The sequence below is a fragment of the Poecilia mexicana genome, unplaced genomic scaffold (genome assembly GCF_051168715.1).
Source record: "Poecilia mexicana isolate PSO_F unplaced genomic scaffold, ASM5116871v1 scaffold_2, whole genome shotgun sequence".
NCBI classification, from domain to species: domain Eukaryota; kingdom Metazoa; phylum Chordata; class Actinopteri; order Cyprinodontiformes; family Poeciliidae; genus Poecilia; species Poecilia mexicana.
Window position 1 is genome coordinate 47,247,710 of NW_028263371.1, and position 22,578 is coordinate 47,270,287.

A 22,578-nucleotide genomic window follows, 5' to 3' on the forward strand; every position below is an offset into this window, starting at 1 on the left:
TTCTGTGTTAACATAAGTAATTTAATATTTGTTGGTAATGTAGAGTAGATATTCACTGCCACATGTTAGGATAACTTCGTAGTGTGCAGTGCTTTGCACAGCCACCCCTTCTCACATATGTGCATGCAACCGATGAGCTGATGGAAACAATAAACATCTTTGCTCTAAAGGCTAAAATTGATGGTGGAATCCCAGAAACCTGCATACATACCTGGAGTAATCCCACAGATTTTGCAGAAAGATCCTGGCCCAGATTTGATCTTCATGGTGGCAGAATTACAGTTGGATAATCAAGAAAAAAATGAGACTTTGACTGTGAAATTAGAGTGTGGAGGGTGGGGGATCATGATGAACATTTACACTAAGTTTCTTTTAGGACCCAAGAAAACAAAAAAGAAAAATCCAATGTGGTTAAAAGAAGAACCATATAAGAATCTCTCTTATAGGATGGTTCTACATGTATGCCTTAGGGAAAGTATTTTTTTCCAGACTTACTTTTTGAAGGCTCCGTAAAATTAAGTCTCATTTGTTGACATTTCTTCAGTTTCATTTACATTCGTCTTCCACTATAAAGAACAAAAACAGCAATGTGCCAAGAATAAAAGTATTAATTTGCTAACTTCAGATGGATTTTATATATCAACTTCCACATTCACAGCATGTTAGAGAGAATGGCTTTGATCATTCTCTTTTGACTTTGTTCTTGAATTTGATGTACAAGAATGTAAACGCCGACAGCACTGGCTGTTCGACATGTATTTATGTTTTTATTCCTTGCAAACAATGATGGTGGGCTTGCATATGCTTCCTCTTGAAGATCTGAGTGAGGTATCCATTAAACAGGTTTCCTGATACACAGATTCTTCCATGTACTTATTTAAAGAGCCTTGTGCCAACTTTAATGTTTTATTCCAGTGTTGATAGGAAAGTCTCTCACAGATTTTGCATTGAACATACCAAGAGCGCAAAGTTTTTGACTGGTACAGTGCATCTGGAAAGTATTCACAGTGCTTCACTTTTTCCACATTTTATGACGTTAAAGCCGTATTTCTAACTGTATTAAATTAATCTTTCCCCTAAATTCTACACACAAATACCCCTTTATGACGATGTGAAAAATGTTTGAGATTTTTCTTTTCAAATTTATTAAAAATGGAAAACCCAGAAATCACATCTACATAAGTATTCATAGCCTTTCAAATGAAGCTCAAAATTAAGCTTCTTCCACTGATCATCCTTGTAGATGTTTCTGCAACTTAAATTTTAGACAGATTCTTACAAGTGTGCTTTGCAAGATTCATATGCTTTCACCACAAATTACTGACGCTGATGTGAAGAACAGCCATATTGAAACACAAAGTTGGGCTTATAAATTCTGACTGGGGATAATCTGAGTTTCCCCCACAATGGAAAGTCAAATTCCAGTAGATTTTTTCAGACTATGAGGTCAGAACTTTTGCGTCCCAACTTCAAACCCAGCTCACTTGTGCCTAATTATCTCCACCTGTGCTCTTCAGAATATAAACCTCTCCCAGCCACAGCACTAGCACCAAATTATCAAAGCTAACATGCAGATGCACTAAGCCTTTTCAAGCCAAGTTAAAAGTAAGTCGACCCTTTTTTTTTTCTCTGTCATCTGAACTCCTGCTCTTTGCCTGCTTCTTGTCTGGTTTGGTTTTGCTCTTTCATTTTGAACCTCATCTGATTTTTGACTCTTCTCTTTGTGCTGGATTTTTAAGCCTGTTGAAGCGTTGTGCCCATGTCACCAAACATGGACCATTACTTCAACCACATCTCCCCTGGGATTTCTCCATCACATATGCAGTAATCTCAACAGGTCAGTCATTTCCATTCTGGGCAAGATTTTGCTAAACTGTCATGCCTCGGTCTCATACCTCACTGTTCCAGATCTCTAAACTGGTTCCAGCAACCCAGTGTCTAGAACTGCAATAATCCTTTAAATAAAGACTGTTAAACAGGCAATTATGTGTGTTGGCTGTATTTTTGGATCCAAAGTATCCCAGCTCGTTGTAGTTAAAATTATATTTTTCAGTGCCAATACTACTTTTCAGTTTCACGTTAAGCTGACATCATTTTGGCCCAATATAAATGGGTTTTCACTCCATTACTGCAGAATTGTTTCAACTGGCAGTTTAGAAAATATACCAAATTGACACTTCATATTAAGCAAACAAGCAAAACGCCAATTATGATGATGAAACCCAACACATATGCTGCTAATGTTGACTCTGATGTGTATGTATATACGTGTAGCTTATATATATATATATAGACCGCTGAGTCTCTGAATAGGGTATAAATCTGACAAAGAACAGCACCTTAAATATACATTTCTCATTAGCTTTTAGCTATGTAGCTTGTTATACATGGTTTGACTAAATTTGAGCAAAGGCAAGTCCTTGGTTTCTACTTTAAACATAATCCGTTTAATACAACTATACGTGTGAGAATGATGAAACAAAAAATTTAATATTTAAAAGATTCCTAGAACCTGTTCAGTGTCTCCACAACATATTTCTTGAGACCTTGTATGCCACTCGTCTACCTCTACAAGACCTTCCTTTTTTTCACAAATGTTCTACATCTGCTCCAAGTTAAGCCTCTACTGCTAAACCTTCCCACTCTGCTCCTTGTTTCCTCGTCTGAATCTAATAAAGCATTTTGTTTCCGATCATCCATGGTTAAAGTTGATTTGTTGTCTGACTTTAAAGTAGATTATCTGTGTTTTTCTTCTTTTTTTTTTCCTTTGGGGAGACAAGTGAGGGAAAAGAATGGTGATGACTCAGCCCAATGTCCAAATTCTGACAATAACCAGATGTTCTGAGGCAGATGTGCACAGAGGAGGAAAAAAAGGGAAAAATTGTACTAGCCATCTCAAGTCAGAAAACAATGAAGACCGTATGCTTACCTCCACCACTTTGGTTTATTTTCACGTACAAGACCTCACGGCACTGAAACCACTGGAGAGATAGGAAAAACAGAAGGCGAGCTGACGGGGTGGATCCAGAGTCCAGGAAATGTGAAATTTAGAGAATGATGAAGTCTATGTTGGAGAGGTAATTCTTGTTGCAGAAGTTAACTTTTTTTTTTTTAAACTACTTTTCTGAGTAATTCAAAACTAGCACTATTTTGTTTTGGCATACACTGTTAAAATAGCAGCAAAAACAGAAAACATGTTAACTGAAAGTAATAGATAATGGAAATGGATACATATGCAAAATCATTTTTGCAATGAGACTGTATGCACAAGGTAACTATGTAAGCTTTCTCATCCATTTAATTTCCCAACTTTGTCACTTTATAGTCAACTTGTAATTTTAATATTTAATGTAATTCACATGTGGTGCACTACATTTATTGTAATGCATTAAATATAACACCAAAACATTTTTGTAAAGAAAAATCTGAAATTTGTGTAACTGTATTTAGCTCTCTGATTCGATTACCTTTCCCTGCAATGACATGTACAGTGAAGCAAGTTTTGCATATCTAAAACTTTCTTGTCTGCAGGCCAAAGATGTTCTCAGTTCTTCATGGTAACACAGCTGAAGTTCAGACTGAATGGAGACTGTGTACAAATCAGTGTTCAAGTTATTAAAATAAACAATGTAAAACTTTTCAGATTTGTATTTGCAAAAAGAATGACATTTCCCTTCAACTTCACAGTTATGCATACTTTGGGTTGATTAGTTCTATAAAATTCACTTTGTGGCTGCACTGTTGAAATCTGTGGGAAAGTTCAAGGAGTGGGAATAGACACTAGGCCATAAATATTATTCATTCCATTGCAGTTTGACCTCCATTTGCTCTACATTAATGAATAATGTGGGTTCCTTATGGCAAAACTTTACATTTTCTGTAAATTGTAGGCCAGTGTTTTTATTTGTAAAGGCGTTGAGTATATTATTGAAAATATGCACAGTTTTTATATGCACACAATGACAGAAATAATCTCTTAAAAAGCTATGCAGACAAACAGACACCCACATCCCCTCCTCTCTGTGAAGGTTCATCTCCTCTCTGTGAAGATCCATCTCCTGCCTTTGAAGCATGCTCTGCGGTCTCATCCATCTATCTCCCTGCTCTTTCCTTTAGGTTTCCAGTAAAAAGTGGCCCCAAGCTGTGTGCAGCTGCTGCTCATGGCTTGATGACAAACTTCTGATGCCTCATTCAGCAAGTCCTGTTGCCTGCTGTGAGGATGTCAGTCTTGTAAAATCACTTCCTGCAAATAGAGTTCACTGATAAAGGGCCAAGATGTCCTCTGCTGGTTATCTGTGTTACAAACCATGTTGGTCTTACTGCAGTGGCCAAATTGTGGAAGACTGGTTCTGCCTTACCAGTGTAGTGCAAGTGCAAACGCATAATTCCCCTGTGTACATTGCAAGGAGCACCAACCTGTCACAGCTTTAAACTACATGGCACTGTGTACATGTACACTGTCTGCTTTTGGCTTAGACCTGTTTGAGTTCTTTAGAGGAACTCGGTGGATTTAATCTTTGCTGAACTACCATGTGCAATAAATATAGTAAATAAGATTAATGTTTCAATACTGAGAGTCAAATATCCACTAGTTTGGCAAATAATGGCTTCGCATCAACATGCTGTATGGTAAAGAGACTCGAAGGGAAATTATGTCCTCATTTCAGGGAGAAATCCAGATTGTATACAAGACCCAAAGCTTTAATTACAGCTATTGTCTTAGTCTAAAGTGTGGGAACACTAAAACCTCATGTAAGTTTTCTCTTGTGACCAATTGGTCCCAAAACCAAGAATTGTATTCCTCTCTTTTATTGGCCAAGTTGCTTAGGAGTCATCTAAAAATGTCCTGGTTTGATTTTCCATGTGGGCATGAGTGAAACAATGACACTGGTGAACAAGGTGGTGTCAGTCTAAGCAAGGCATGGAAAACCTGTAATTTTGACCGTGAGCTTATTTAACCCAAGTTCTATGTTGTGATTATAGTTTTAAAAGTACGGTATTTACCCAGAGCTGATTTAATTCCTGGTATAGCTGGAAGGGAAATTTCTTACACCAGAAGGGAGTTCTTCCAAAATGAGTGGCTGTTTAGGTGGCTATGATGAGATTAAAGTCAGTGTTCCAAATTATTGTGGTAGACCACATATTTTACCAGCATGTTTTCTCATTTGAAGGAACTGACTGGAAGTAGCATTTATATTTTGGTGTGGTAAGTTATGGAAAGAACAAACAATCCGTACTGTGTTGAATGCCACGGATTAAAGGATTTAAAAGAGGGAAATTGTTCCATAACTGGGGGGCAGCAACCTTAAAACCCTGATCACCCCAGAGACTGAAAATAACCCCTGATTTTCAGCTTTGTCTTTAAAACAGCTAAGAGTAGTTAGTCATCTGAACTTTGAGACGGAGAAGGAGAGTACAAGTGAAGCAAGTCCTGGTTTGGACAAGCCGAAGGCAAGAGAGGTCAGTAAGTCTGATCCCAAAATATACTGAGTTACAATAGTTAAGGCATGTGGTAAAAAAGATGCGAATGATCGTTTCAAAATCCTGCTTGGCTTTTACCCAGACTGGTGGCAGTGGATTGTAAATATGGAGTCAACCAGCCATGATTTAACTGTTGGGTGTCGCAAGGGCCACTTTTGTAGATCAAAATCTTCAGTCTTTAATTTCACTCAGGCAGTCGACATTTGTTTTTGGTTTTTTTTTCAAATGTTGACAGTCATCAGCATAACACAGAAACACAATTCCTAATGTCCTCAAAATGAAAGGGCAGCGAGGAAAGAGGGTCGTAGAATAAACATCTGAGGCACCAGACACCCAAAAAAGAAAAAAAAAAAACCTATAGATGACAAAAACTCATTTATAGACACAAAACGGTTGGTCAGAGAAAACCAGTTTGATTAATTTAAATTTTCTGGTTCTGGTGATTTAAAAAAAATGTATTTGGCGATTATTTTCAATATTCTAGGTATGTCAAATATTTTTAAATCCAGAGAATTACCTCAGTATGAAAATTTCAAACAAAAAAGGAAGTGGAAAAACGATGCGACAATGGGATTTACACTAACGTAGAGAAAGCAATATTTGCATTACTGCTGCATGGAAAAACTTTTGAAAATGGCTATAAATACTACCACAAAGACAAGAGCTCATAAAGATAATAAAGCTCTGTTAGTGGTAACATTGTTGTCTTTTACTTAACAAAAAGGCTATGGAGAGGCTGCTCTTGTTGACACTGTTTAAGGACAATTGATTTTCCATAAAAGTATAGCAAAGTAATGCAGTGGGACTGCTGCCAGTGTAATATCAGCACTTTGGCATCTCTCATTTGAACCCCCTGTTCTACACCATCTTCAATTCATTCTTCATTTTTTTTGATTCCTTTATCTCCAATCTTTTTTAAAGTTTTTGTCTCTTTCCCTTCTACTTCAGTGCCTGGAACTTTTAACTTTTTGTTTGCTCATTCTCCCCGAGGTCTCTTCTTACCTTTCGCTTCCTGTTTCTCATCTCTCCTCACAGTTTCTCAGTTCATGTTAATTTTGCCCAATCAACATCAGAAGAAATATGCCATCTACTTTCAGCATATCAGTCCAAAAAAGCAAACAAACAAATCTGGCTTCCTTTGCTTTTTAAATCTTGCTCAACAGCAAGAAAATTAGTTGCAGAGAAAAGGGGGTAAAGACTCATTTCCTCCATTTGTGCATGTTTGCGTCATTCACCTATTGTTCCCCAGTTGACTGGAATTGTCTATATTTAGTGCATTAAAAATGCAGGCCTATTTTTCATTTCAGGTTACAGTAAGGAACTTTATGATTATTTATTAATAAAATAATTTGTCCAGTTAAAATTTTCAGAGAAATCAAGGTGAAAATGTTCAGCTTCATTAATCCTGACTGGTAACTGGTCAGTTAGAAAATCAAAAATTCTGATTCTTTTCTACTCTGCACATATAATCAGTGCTATCAGATTGGGTTGACAACAACACTCTTCAGACTGGATGCTGTTCTTGATGAAGACATTCATACTCAGTTATGTTTCCATGCCAGCTTCCTCCTGGCACATGTTGATGTAACTTTAGCCTAGCCTGCCAATTTGCATATCGCTGTATGTTTGTGTTTGTGTTAAAAAGCATGATAAATTCTGTCCATTTCTTTTTTTATTCGGTACATGTCCTGAAATTCAATATAGAAACCTATGCTAAGAATGCCAAGAGGATTGCCAAGCTACAGCATATTTAATTATGAAAGTCTTTGTGCACAGAACTTTAAAGAGTCATGATGTATAGTACAAATAATAAAAAAAAAAAATTAAATCTGGTTTATTCGCTTAACATTTGGTCAAATTACAAAGCTCCAGTTGAATAGCTGTTCTGCCTTCTCCACAAAGCAAATTACAGCATGAGCTGAAGTGCTCCAAAAGCGCTCACTCAACACAAATCAGTATTGCCTTCTTCACATAAAAGAACGCACGTCACCATGTCTGGCTCAGTCTCTTTTATATTACCGTCATGTGAGCAGTACTTTCGTCAAGTAAGTTCGTGTAAATCAGAGATTCTATGACCTTTTTGTAAAAAAAAAAATATGTTGAAGAACCATCCAGCTTATAATCAGAATAAAGTATGAAATCCAGGGTCTATGATTCAGTGAATGAATAAATACAGGGCAGAAGTAGGGCTGCTAATTGGATTTGTGTTCTTGAATGCCCTCCACACAAATGTTTAACCTGCAAAGAAAAAAAATAAATGTTTTGAGCAATTGGAGTTATATATTCTCAGTCCTTGTAAATTATGTCTAAACTATGACATTGAAAGTCAGGCTTGGTTGGCACATCTGAACAACGACCACATTTCCAAGAATATTTTGGCATTAATAGACATGTTGATGTCAACAGCTTGTACGTTTCACTTTTCAACTGCACTTATAGGATAAAATAACAAGCAACAAAACCAATTTCACATGAAAATGTCTGTTTTATTCATTTTTTTAAGATTCTGAGGATAGCACGACTTCGCTTGAAATGTCTAAATGTTTCTATGGTTTAAATTAATTGTAAATAATTGCTTCACTACAGTTATATCAAGATGAAGATTCGTAGCCAAACTTAGTATTTTATTTTTTTATTGACACCATTTTTTTTTCCTGAGACAAACTTTCACAGAACTTATTTAGTTTTTATTTATTACTTCTGCCTTTCATCTTCTTCACCAGTTCATCTTTCTGTCAATATATTAAAACCATATATCACCTGGATCAAACCCTGTCTGGGAGACGCAGCACATGGGCTGATTTATTTGGAAGCTTCCTGTGTGTCTGAGAGTTTTATGAGCGTTGTCGCAGACCATAGATACATTTTTGACAAGCCTTTGCTTTGACCACTGTTATCCCCCACATTTTTCTTGCCTTCTCGCTCGGCTTGACCTCAGTGAATGGAAAGGCCACATGTTGGTGTCACCCTTTCTTTAAACAACTGAATTGCATAGGATGTTGGAGTCAATCCTTACCAGCTGCTACAGTGGATAAGGAATGCTCATATTTTTGGAAAGTAGGTTGCCATATTGTTGCAACTTCATTTTCAGGTGCTCCAGGTGATAAAAGACAATGCAATGAATTGTTAGAGTTTTCACCCAGTTGCACATCCTCTGGATTTTATTATGTCTTTATTGTAATATCTCCACACTCTTTAAGTTATAATCTTCCAGTATATTATTATTGTTACTGTCATTGTTAATCATCTTGTTTTTTGTTATTTCCGTAACGCTTGAATGACTTGAAACACCCAAGAAGCTACAGTATGTTAGTGAGATCAAAGAACTGAAGATTCTTTAATATGTGTTAGATTAATTCTGTTCTCTCAACATAGTTATGAAAATTACCCAAAAAACTATGTAGTAGCTCAGTGGTTCCCAAACTTTTTCTTCTGCGCCCCCCCAGTGGTTTCCAAACATTTGCTGCCCCCCCCATGGATTACAAATGGCTGTCTCGTTGAAACGGACTTTTTGTGAATGTACGTGGCTGAAAATAGACACCAACATCTGTAACCTACAAGGTGCTTGTTAAGCTTAAGGTTCTGTATTGATATTAGCTAGTCATCTTTTAGCCAACATTACCTGCATCCAACAGCTTTACTCAACTCAGTCGGTTAGTTTGGAGGGAAAAACTGTGAAAAGTTCTTTGCGTTTTGCTGGTTTGCTGCCGTGATTCTAACACAAACCTACGTAGCTCCGCCCAGCAGCAGCAGGTCTCCTTCACAGGTGGAAAGCCAGCGCGAGCGTCGTAGCGCTCATGTTGCGTTTAAAGGCGGCTTGGAAAAACAGGTTACAACATGTTAACAACGGATTAAACAGTTTTAACTGCTGATAAAAGTGACGGAGGACACAAATATGGGAAGTGTGGAAGGCTCTACTGTATCAAATTGACATAGGAATAACAGAGAGTTGGCCATTCTAAGGTAAAAACCCAGCGCATACAGTGTTCATGTTTTTGTTTTTTTTTTCATCCAGACGGCTTCCCGCGCCCCCCCCTGCAATGACACGGTGCCCTCCCTAGGGGGCGCGCCCCACAGTTTGTAGTAGCTAATAAAATGATGGCAAATCTTAAATGTGGACAGTCCATTTCACAGATTAGATCTGAAAAAAATAAATGTATTAAAAATGTAGCTTATTGATATGAAAAGCAATGGATGATATTCACTTTGGAAAATGTGAGGTAGACCGGGACACATCTGGAAACCATCAGTGTATGGGCACACCAAGGAAGAGGCACCAACAAGATGCCAAATAATGTTCAATGGCTAACCATAGCATGAGTTTGACCAAGATCAATACTGGTATCGGGATTGATGATAGTAATGCTGCATAAACTTACTCTAAATCCTCAGTTTTTTTTGTTTTGTTTTTTTTTACTGTTCCAGATTATTACCATGTGAACAGAAACCAACAACAAACTGCTGTTCTCTCTGTACATGTGTGGGTTTTCTCAGGGGTCCTTCAGCTTCCTCCCACAGTCCAAAAACATGACGGTTAGGTTAATTGGTCTCTGAATTGTGTGTGTGTGTGTGCATGGTTGTGTGTCTCTGTGATACGCTTATGGTGTGACCAGTCCAGACCAGTGTGGTGACAAAGATACCTGGAGACAGGCACTGGACTCTCTGTGACTCTCTGCCTGGAAAAGTGTAGAGAATGAATGGATGGATTTTTCCATGATGGCAGGTGAGACACAATATTGTCTTGTATTTCCGTAAAGTGAGCCGTTTTACCATAATCAGTCTGTCAGCCAGCAATGTAATCATTACATTACATGACAAAAGTCTAACAGAAATGAAAAATGCAACACTGCCTTCACTTCACTTGTACATTATCATTATAATTTCAGAAAGTTTCAAAATTGTGGAAAAATAAAGTGCATGCAAATGTTTTCACACAAGTTATAAATGTGGCAGGGTTCACATTTTATTAATATTCTGGCGATCATCAAAATTTTGAATAGATGCTCTGATTTTAGCTGATGATTGACTTTCTTTGTCTGGCGTTTGCTGTAATCTCTTTCTTGCGTCACATAAACAGGCAATCATCAGTGAGGAAAGTGAGGTATTTATTTCTGCGTTAATCCTGCCTGACATTTACAATTACCACAGTGTTTGGTTGCAGCCGAGTCTTGCTTTAATAGCGTTGTTGACTGTCAAGCCTGGTTTAGGTCTCCTTGGATCTCAGCCCTGCTTTCATAGGGGCCTTATGGATTGTGTGTGTATGGTAAGAGGGGGTGTGCAGAATAAGGAAAGCATGAGTGCAGAAATACGATTCAAACTCATGCTTCCATTTCACAGGTTTAAACAAATACTAGCAGGGCCCAGATTGCTTGTGAAGGAGACTTTGGTGGGATTTTTTTTTTTGTCATTGTCAACACGCGCACCTGCAGGCATTTTGAAAGACGTTTTGCTGGCCCGTTGAGGAGTGACATAAAACCACGGGGAACTCATTGTGTTAGAAATTATAAAACCTTTCCACTTCCGATGATTGTTATAAGAGGGAAAAAGACATTTATAAGTCAAGCCGTATGGGTTGGGTTTTCATGCTCTGTGATTCTGACTTCCTCTCCACTTACAGCTGGCCAAGCAGTTCAAGGAAGCGCCTGGCATAACGTACTAATTACATGAACAGTGAGCAAGTCAAAGACACACAGACTGACTCATGGGGGCTGTCAGACATTTTGTATTGATTTTGTAAGATGATATTGTGCCCAGATGGGGGCATTACATTGTTAATCTACCAATGGATGAACAAACGTATACTGTATGTCTTTGCTTCTTTGTTAATTTCACATTATTTATTAGTTGAAGTAAGTGTGTATGGTGCGCATATCAGGGGTTTTTGTTTTATTTGCCAAGAAATGCTGAACGTGCCATTAAAAAGATAAAATCTTAATGTAAAATTTGAAAATCTACAAATATTTGCTTTACGTGTAATCTATTTAAGTCAGAAATGAACACTCTGAGGTCAATATTGGGCAAACACCACAGTAAAACAGAACAAAGTACCTTAGAGTTATTGCTGTTTCAGCTCTTGTAGATCCAGATCTTTTAGATGATGGTTGAATCCTGTAATCTCAAACACACACTCACTCAATTTAATAGTACACAGCATTCACTTTCAAAATTTGGCACATGGTTCTAGACTTCTAATTTAAATGTAATAATTTTGCCTTTAATAAAAAGCTTTCCTCAGTCTTATCTCAATGTCTTATCAGGCATTCAGATAAATAACCGAAACCATAACAGCCTAACAAGGTTGTAGACTCGTCATGTTCCGAGGACTGGAAACTTTCACTGGCCCGGTGCATGAAAACAAGTTTGCTTTAACAAACGGACCTACAAGGACTGAGAAGTGACTTATAGGACAGTTTTGTGAGTTGTAGTTCACATCAAATGTTTGTAGGCTTTATGTCATCTGCCATTTGTAAGAACAAATAATTTTCAGTTTTGCATGCAATAAAGATTTGGCATGAATTATTTTTTTTTAATTTTTTATCATTGACCCAAACTAAAATTCTTCACTAGCACATGTTGGCACGTCTGAAAGGAATAAATTGGCAAATGAGGAGCAAAAAATCTCACACTGACTGAGGGCATCTTGCCGACTTTCCCTCATAACAGAGGTATACTCATCAAAGGTATTGTAGTAATGTGATGGTCTGCTAACTCCCCACCATTTTCAGATGGAACATATGACGAGACATTCTTGTAAAGTTCCAATCTGTTCAAATGAAACCCACATAAACTACACGCTTCCACCTGCCGTCTGAAATAGAAGGTGGTAACATCAGAAGGAACATTTAATTCATGTTAGGCAGATTCTTTTCATAGCTGTAGTTCTCAGCAAGCTTAAAATTTCATAACGTCATCCCCCTTGGAAAGAACTGGAAAGAGTTCCATTGTTATTTACGATATGAAAATCAATCTCACACTGACATCAGAAAATGGAAGAATTATTCTAGTGTGTGTCTGATGTCATGATAAGAGGACAGTTTGAACAAAGGTCAAAGATATCTGGTCATATGAACTCTCATCATGGATGACGAAAGATTAGACAATAACAATGCAATAAATAAAGGCACATTTCTGGAAGTTTATTAAAATCATACGAGATGAAAGAAAGTGGGTAAACTTGTTTATTACAGGTCATTGGAAATGGATTCATGCTGCTTGAACTACATCACATTTTGTCCACAAACTTCAAGAAATTTAAATGACACAAAGTGAGACGCATGTGATGTGGAAGACAAAGAAATATTATTTTACTAGAGTGTCTTAAAAGGCACTTATAAATTAATGACATATTTATTTTCCTATATGTAGAAATTGAAGTAAATTCTATATGATTGGAATTTAGCCCGTGCATAGACGGTGGCCCACATGGTGGATAGTCACACAAGCATAAAACCATGAGTTCTTAGATTTCAGCTTGTCACTCTTCACAGTGGAATTGAAAATATCTAAACATCCCTTCCCTTATGAAACTGGACCTCGGATTTTATTTAAACTTTGCATATTTCAAACTGTTTCACTCATTCTACCTCTGCAGAGCTCGGAAAACCCGGCTGACAGCCTTTATCCCTATCTGGCTGAAATCAGAAACTAGTCATCACAGTTCAGACCATCTGTTTACACCAAGACAAGCTGTAGAGCTTATACTCAGGGTTGCTCAACACTGCGTGGCACTGTGGCTGAATACCAGTATAAGAGAGCAGGCACATTGATGGTGAGAACAATTGACAAAACTGTCTAAACGCAGTGCGTTACCGGGCATATGTTTTAGTTCTCCAAGACGTCATTCTAAGGTGCCAAGCTGCATAGAAGTAGATTCTGCTGGTGAAACCCAGATCAAAGTTAGATATTTCATAATTCCACTGAGTATGTGCATCACTTTCACAGGTTCTGTTATTTTTTATACAATTTTATAAAAAAAAAATAAAGGTAAAATCTGGGTGCACCGGCTTAATTACCATATTTAGATTATTTTACAATAACTGGGGCAATAAATATAAAAGTACATCATACTCAGTTTTTATTCATTAAAACATCTGTTGGATTACAGTGAGGCTTAAAGGTTGTTGAGAGAAAAACAAATTGTATACCACTAAATATTCAAAGCATTTAATTTAAGTTGGGTTTGGGACTTGAAAACTGCTCATTACTTTCTGTGCATAGCATACATGCCCAAAAATAATCAGGGAACTAAAAGTATGAACTAAAATTATTATGGCACTGACAAAAGCTTAAACAGCAACTATGAACATCAAGATAAATCGGTTTCTCTGCAGGACATTATTTTTTTGGTAATTATTACTTTAAGTTTTGACATCAATTCTGACAAATCTGTAGGAGTTTAAATGCATTTCTACACTTCACATATTTTTAGCTTTGTTAATTTTTTTTATTTATTTTTCCTTAGGATCTACCCAATTAAGTAGATGCTGATATTATTGAATGATTTCAAGTCAAATCAGCTTGGCGTAAAATGCAAATATAAAATATATCATTGTGTCAAGGAACGTCTGAACGTATGCCACGTGAAATTTTATGGCCAAACATTTCTAATTTGGTGCTTTGTACAGTTCTTACTTTGTTAAATTCATGTAAATGAAAACTGCTGTTTTAGTTAGTGCTTTTATGGCTGTATTTAAACTTTTCACATCCACATAAATTGTTTAAACTGTATTTGTATGTATTTTTTTATCTACTTTCACCTAATCTCAGGCTCATGAGGACTTATCGAAATATAAAATATCATAATAAATCTTATGCTCAATTCCTCGGTTACAATGTCCCCATCCACTGGCTAATTCCCCCTTTGTTGTAATTGCATGGTAAAGCCATTATCTCTGGATCCATGGTAATCATATTTACAATCTGCTCTCTGCTGTGATTGTTGAACTTTCTGACGATGTGCGCTTAAAGAAACGAAATCCTGGCAGCAGTGAGGCTGCAGCTGCTTCCCACTTGTGGGCTGAACTTAAACAAATTTCTTCTCACTCTGGGGCCTATACGACGGAGAGTTAAGTTCTTTTAGATGACTTGTCATTTTGTTCCTATTAACCTACATTAGGTGTTGATGTTTTAGTCCTCGAGATGAAAGACTGACTCCAGCGCTGCTCCGTGACAGTGGAAAGAGAGAGACGGAGGGAGTCACATGAAAAGAAGAGGGAAAGCACTAAAAGAAGGTGAGTAGTTAAATGTTGACTCGCTGTAGTGAATCAGGCTTTTCAGTGAAACTGTACCATGCTTTGTGTGTGACTGATGGATGTCAATGTGCTTCCATGTATTACTGCCCAGACATGCATAGGCAGGTTTGTCTCAATGATTCATTTACTTTTGAAAACGCGTGTTGACTTCATTTACCCTTTTGCAGGATTTTCAATTTTTACATTTCCTGTCACTCAGTCTTATTCTGGAACACATTATTAGAAGCAGCTAACTGCTTTACAAATTTAATACATATATTTCTAATATTCAAAGTCGATCCAATTGCACAAGAAAAGATCATTTATCTTTTTTCCTAAAAATCGAACATATATAAGGGACACTAGAGTAGCATCAGGGGAAAAGCTGCTACCTGAAAAGTTTAAACTGAGGTACTCTGCAAAAGTTTCCACAAAGTTAACATGTACATACAAATGTGAACAAATATTTTTATAACCAGCAAGCCTTGTTAAACATTCATAACGACAAATGGCAGTAATGTTTGCAGTGACACGTTGCTTGCGAAAATTCATGACCCCTAATTATTGCGCCATCAAGCATAGTTTGCCTTCTAATTTATCAAATATAGCGTGATAATAGGAGGTAGGCTGTGGATGCGTTCGCTTTGCCACTGCTCGCACGTAAACATTCAAGTTTGATTCCTAGGAATATATATTCCTCTTATCTCCTAATAACAGTAGATTTTCTAACATAGTTATTTCCCCTGAACTTTTTTATGTTTCGCCAAAATGTAAAAAGTTTTATGTTTTGGCATAAAACCTAAACATAAAATTAATATATTAATGAAATAATATATTTATTAAACACTAATATATTTTAATAATGTTTCAGTTGATAGACCCACTCAAAAGTTGTACAATGTGAAAACGGAAACAAAATTATAGATTAAAAGTGAATATGCATTTGTATTCGGTCAAAACTGTAGAGATGGAAATTGCAGAACAGTCTTCTTTACAAAATCAACTGATCTCACTCAGATTGGATGAAAAGATTTTTAGGTCATTCCACAGGCATTTAGTTGGTTTCTGGTCTGTGGATCTCTGCAGCTCCTCCAGAGCAACCATGAACCTTTTTCCTGCTGCAGTCACACAGGTGACTGGGTCAGTTTTGGTGCACAACCATGCCTTTGAATGGGTGCAGATGGGTTGTACACTTTAAATTTGTACATGATGAATTTAGCATTGCCTCATGTCATGTTCACAACCTTGGATTTTGTTTCATAAGGTAATTCAATTATAGGTGAGCATTTCTCAATGAACTTATTGTCTCCTTGTCCCAATAATGCTCAGCCTGTCTGCCAATTTAGGTAAATAAAATTTTACTCTGTGAAAAAGCTGATTTCTAACACAAAGTTTACCATTTTAAAACCTCTGAATCTCTGATTCTGCTTTGACCACTCTTTCAGGTGTTTCACATCTTGGGATTTTCTTTGTTGTGCTGAAAACAACCAATGGTTTTAATCCCAATTTGGAACTAAATATGCTGTTCATCACCACACATAATTTTGGAGATACAAAGACATCATAAAACTTAAAGAATTATAAAACCATTATATTAAAGGTTACAGGAGACATGAAAAAAAAAAGCTTTGAAAACCTTGGAATAATGTGTGACCGGGGCAGTAGTCACAAAAATCATAACCACGGCTTGTACTTATTTTCATTGTTGAGTCAAGCAGAGGCCAAATTATCGGTGTATAAAAGAAAGCTTACGTCCCACGGTTGCTCCAGTCTGCTTCTGATAATAGCTAATCCAACTGTCAATTAATGTCAAAGTGGAGGTACACTTCATTCCCAGCTAGGACCTAACAAGGACCAGACTGTCTTTTTGTTTCATTCTCTTTCTTTCCTTGTTTCTTTCTTTCTTTCTTTCTTCCTTCCTTTTTTCTTGTGTGTGTGTGTGTGTGTGTGTGTGTGAAAGAGAGAGACTGAGAGAGCAAGGGACAGAGAGAATTGTTTGGTAAATATTGAAGGCTTCCCTTTTCATGTTTAAACTTGGTCATCAGCTCTACGCTTTAGGAAAAAATGTCATAATACCTTGAATTTGGAGCCTTATTATCAATGTTGTCAGCATGACAAACAGAAACACAAACTCTGACAAGCCCCTTACCTGTCACTCTGAGGCCTCAAAAAGTTCACTTGATCGCGACGTCTGAAGCAAAGTCGGGAGATCAGCACCAGAGTCTCTTCAAAAGTTGTTTGAAAAAAAGAAAAGCAGAATACAAGAAATGATTGTTCAAATGAAAGAAAACATATCTTTCTTTCAATAAAATACAAAACGATAAAGGAAAAAAGTCGTGCAAAATTGCTGTGCTTTGATCAGAGAAGAGAGGCGAGTGTGCTGCTTGATTTCGTTTTGGACAGGATGAATAGTTTTCTTTGATCGTATTAAAAAGGATGGCGTGCTGGAGACCAGGCCTGTGTAAATCCCGTGTTAATGTTTGATGCATGCTTTGAATCCGACTATGCTTATTAAACATTAGTCAAAGAAGATGTTGAATCTAAGATCGTGTGGTGTGAAGATGAAGATATTTATAGTTGGTGTAAACTGACTAGCTATTACAAAGAATTGTAGCTGATGCAGCTGGCATGATGTTGGCTGCTCTAATGTGTCAAGGTTTTGCCTCCTTAAGTTTCTCTCAGTATGCAGTTTATAACTAAAGCTGTGAGGGTGCAGCTGTGTATAGGAAGTTGCAGTTGCTTTGTGTGGAAGTTCTTAGAATCAAATGTCTAAGGTTTCTTTGAAGGTTAACTGGGCACCACTTACCCTGTCCTCAAAGGTATTCACAACTCTTAAACTTTTTGAACATTTTATCACTTATGACTACAAACTGCATCATATTTTATTAGGATTTTACGTGATTCACCAATGCAAGCTTTGTGTAATTAGGTGAATGAAGAAGCATGGATACATTTATTTTATTTGGTATTTTTAAATGTATTTAATCTGAAAAAATAGGTGTGTGCAGTTATAGTCAGCCTCTTTTAATCAATACTTTGCTTAACATTTTGAGGAAAAAAATGAAATCCCTGACCTCTCTGGTGTGTTCCTTGGTCTTTTCCTATGTCTTCTATGTTTTATTTTTTTTATTTTCTGCATATAACACGCAATGATCAAATCTTAGCATCAAACTGTATGGCTGAAATAAGAATTGAGCTTATGGAGTGGAAAAATAAATCTCACTAATTAGTCCAATTTTTAAAAATTTTCTCCTAAGATCAGACACAGAGAAACATACGCTATGAGGTGGTTCTTATTTTTACCAGTCTTGAATTTATGCAGGAGTTACAAAATAATCTACTTGCCAGCCACAGGAGGAACAATAAAAACATCATACGGAGTTCCAGTGCAGACGGCCAATTGTTCCCCTTGCATGCAGAGGCATAATTTCCACTGGGAGAGCCCTGAAGGTACAGCCCTCTCACTTTTCAAAATAACACGGTTTCCCCCTTAGCTTTATAGATTCCAGTTGATTTTCATCCCCCTTATTTTCTCTAAACTACTGCAGTGCCTGTTGTCACTCTCTGTTACAGTACCTATCTTTTCAAGACTTTTGTTTGCCTTCCAAATCTCTTAGCAAGAGCTGCAAAGTGGCAATGTCTTCATGCCGTTGCTTTGCAGCAAGCTCCTGTGTTCTAATCTATATTGCACTTTCTGTGCAATTTAGTCCATAAGCCCACGTTAGGTTAATTAGCCCCTACCAATTCTTTTTAGGTATCTGTGAGTGCATGGTTTCCTGTCATGTGTCTCTTTCTTATGACAGTTATGCATTCAGTTCCAGTTTCCTCATCAATCAATGTGCATGTAGCCTTGTATCTGTGTATCAGTGTATGAATGAGTTTGCGATACTGACTGAATGTGGTTGTAGTTTCAAGTGCCATATTAATTGAAGTGCCATATTAATTGAGTCCTGCAGGGCAGCATTAAGCAGGTATAGAAAATGGATGGGTGGATATTATTTCAACATGCACCTTCCACTTTTTATCTTAGCCACATTTACAGAACAAGTTGCTAAACAAACCTTTTTAAAGCTACATGTACAGTATTTACTGTGGCTCTACATGTATAAATCAGCCTTTTAACTGGACTAAAAACATATCATGGAGCATAGTACAGTAGAAAGGATGGTATTTAAATTGAGCAGATGGAGGTTGTATGATGTTTAAACATGCAAGCCTTGCCTCGCATAATATCAGTATGGAGATGGTTCCCCTGTGGACTATTGTAACAACATCACCCCTAACCGCCACACAGCCAAGGTGGCATCTGTGACTGGCCACGGCAAAACCAGGAACAAGTTTCCTCAGGGGCTTTCGGAGCTATTTACAGATTCTGAAAGTGTGGAGACTTAGCTTTCCAATGTCAAATAAATAGAAATAAAAGAAAAATGAAGTTATGACCATTTCAATGCTGGCACTCTGCAAACAAGATTAGTGAGAAAACGGGTTGGCTCATGATCCCAGCCTGAGCGCCAAGACTGGCGCATGTGCATAAACCTCTTTTGACTGTTATGTGGATTTGATGACTTATCAATGAATTTGGTCCAGATCTAAACGCTGTCTGGGGAAAAACCCACCTGGTTACTGTCATAGTATAGTCAGGACAGCTGCAGCAGAGCAGCACAGATCTGCGTGTGGCGATGTGTTGGTCTCCAGGTTGCAGCAGAGCAGACTTAAATGTATGATGGCCAAGGAGGTCTTTCAAACCCATCATAACATGTAAAAAAAATTCTTGAATGCATTTCACAAAAATTAGTGCTATGTATTGTAATTGTGTCCTAAAAATATCCAAAGTTCTGAAACCCACCTGGTGAAAAACTGAAAAGTTCTTCTGCAGACGCAAATGCCTCAGATCAGATAAGTGGTCCAGGTGTGTTTTCTTCCCACCAATATCTTCTGGTGGATGTTTCCATCTCAGACGTTTGGATGTCTGCCATAGCTTTAAGATGCTCGTGTTTTCTCATGTCCTGCCGCTCTCTTTCTTCTGCTAAAGAATCTATCCTCACGTTGTACGTGAACTCTGGTGTCCCAAGTGGAGATTTCGCTTTTCTTTTCCGGCAGGTATATAACTATGTTATATAGTTATATGTAATATATAAACATATTTTCAACACATTATGTTGAAAATATATTTTTTTTCCTCTAATCACAAAGGCAACGCATAAATTAGACAGAATTGATGATGTTAGAGTAAAGCTTCATAAAGGGGGAACAATTCTAGCATATATCATGGACTTGAATTTCGGTTTACTCTGAGATGTCAATAAGTAATTTGACACTGTTTCTCAAGATGTCAGAAATGTCTTAAGCTTGTTATGATGTAAATCCATGGGATACTAACCATGACTGAATTAATGTCTACCAGATGATTAATAGAAGCAATAAATGAAAGACCACCATGATGGTGACACTGAAGGCAGGATACAAGGAATATTAAGCACTTTCAAACCATTTTCATAGACCTCTCTTGTCATCTCTGAAATTAAACAAAATTCAATGCCAGGCGTCGATGAAAGAGCCGTTTCTCAAAAACGTGTAAGCCATGTCAGCCTTTTGTTTGTTGAGAAACTGCACAGCATTGTAGATCAAGTTGTTAAAACAAAATTTTCTGAACATGCTAATTCCTTATGACCATAATGGGCGAGTGATTCAGTGAGTGAAATTAGCATTTTTAGAGGTATTTTGCAGTTCATGTAATAAAGTATACTGGCAGATGGTGAATAGCTGTTCACTGTTCTCTAAGAGTGATGGAGGAGACGCGTGGTTCTATTAGCACACCACATGTTTAATCCTGTTTGACATAAAAATAAAATGCATGCTTGAATAAACAAAACGTGTTTATATCAGGAGTACTCGATGTCAAACAAGCCCATGAAAAAGGGATATTTTTTTCTGAGTCCAAATTTCACTCAGTTCTTTTTGTGCTTCAGTGTTTTCCTTTACATGTGTCCTCACAATGAAGAAAAGAATCCGTCAGATGCCAAAACAATGTCAATGTCTACTGTCGTAGCTGCATTTGAAACTTACCATTTATGGAGATGCAAACTAAAATGTATACAGATCTTTAAGCTAAATGGCACATCTAACCATATCCAAAATCAAAGAAAAACAAAAGTCTCAGCATTTGCTTTTGGCGTTTACTTGATGTTGTATAACTGTTCATCACTTAAAATGGATTTCTCTTTCTAAACCAAACACATGACGGAAAAGTGAAAGTATTTACGGTGCTGCAGTAGACCAGTCTTGCTTCCGCCACGTCGGCTCAATTTACCACAATCAGAATGAAGTGTTTACATGCACACCATATTATCTCTCTCATTTGGATTAGAAATTAATTCCGATTGATCTGAATCTGATCAGAATATTCTGATTGGGGTGTTTACACTTTTTTTATTCTGATTGACCGTTTATTGTAAATACTTCTAGCATGTAAATGTAATTACTGTGTTATACCACCCCCCCCCCACCCCCCGCCCCCCCATCGCCACCATCACAATCAGGTTAAGAAACACTGATGTAATACACAGAATGAAAACAAAGCGATAAACAGAAGTGAAGAACCACAAAACCGACCAAGTTAAAGTTTTATCCAAAATGTGCTACCTTCAGCAACGTCCCTCGTTTAAAATGAAGGACCAATTGTATAAAAGTATATAAAACCATAAAATATTTACGGTTCAGTTTTTTTTTTTTTTTTTTCAGTTTAGGAGATGGAAGAATCTGCTTCTCTTTGCTTTGAGTAAGAAATAAACTGAAGTCATGCCTTTCCATTCTCTCCTTGTCTAAAATGACTGAACTACAAACAGAGACATAACTCTGTTGCAAAACACTTCTCAGATTTCTGCATATTTTCCACATGTCCTTTGACATGGCCTCTCAGATCCACAGAACCCTTCAGTAAATCACCACTAACTTAGAATACAGGCCTGGTTCTTGGAATAGTGAAGAAATACAAAGCCCTCATGACCTCTCTAATGCGCCACTGTCCCGTGAATGTGTAAATCAGTCTGCCGACGCTTTCCCAAGGCTGCTCTCAGTCAGAGGGTCAGGGACAGAGAGGATGTAACCTAAAAGGTCACCGGCAGAGAAAGTTGTTCAGAATCAAGAAACTCGCTAAGGGACTCAGAGTTTAAGAGGAAAAACATGTGATGAAGGTCCTTTACATCCAAACAAATAAGCGGGACAGGATTTGGAAGATGAATGAACTTCAGCAGGATGAAAAAGTCATCCTGCTGTGATTTGGCGTATAGGTAGGAAGCATGAATCTATAAATGATTTAGCTCTTGTTTAGTTTGATCAAAGTTTGATTCCTCACATACTACTAGAAATTCTCCTTAATTTTCTTAGGTTTACAGTCATATTCATTAAAGTGGAATACATGTGCTGCTCAGTCTCATCTGTCACTTTCAAATACCTCTTGAAAATAACATTTCAACAGGTATTAAACATACTTTGCAGTGAGCCCACATTTGTGTTTCAAATATTTGTTTTTATTGGTTTGATGTAATATTTAAATTGTTAATTAGTTTTTTTGATTTAATTAAATCAATATTTTGACCAGCTCTCAGAGGAAAATGATCATAATTGACAGAAATGAAGATTTTGAAGATTCCATCTGTGTGTAATAAATATATATTTACTTAGTGATAAAGTTCCTATAATAAATGGGCTTATCAATAATATTCTATCTTATTGAATTGGTTTGGAGGCTCACCTGAAGTGTTTGTTTTTTTTTTAAATACACCATCATACAAACTGAGATAGGAAACAGTGTTACAGCAGTTTTACCTTCTATATCATTACAAGCTGAAAGTGGAACATGGTTTTA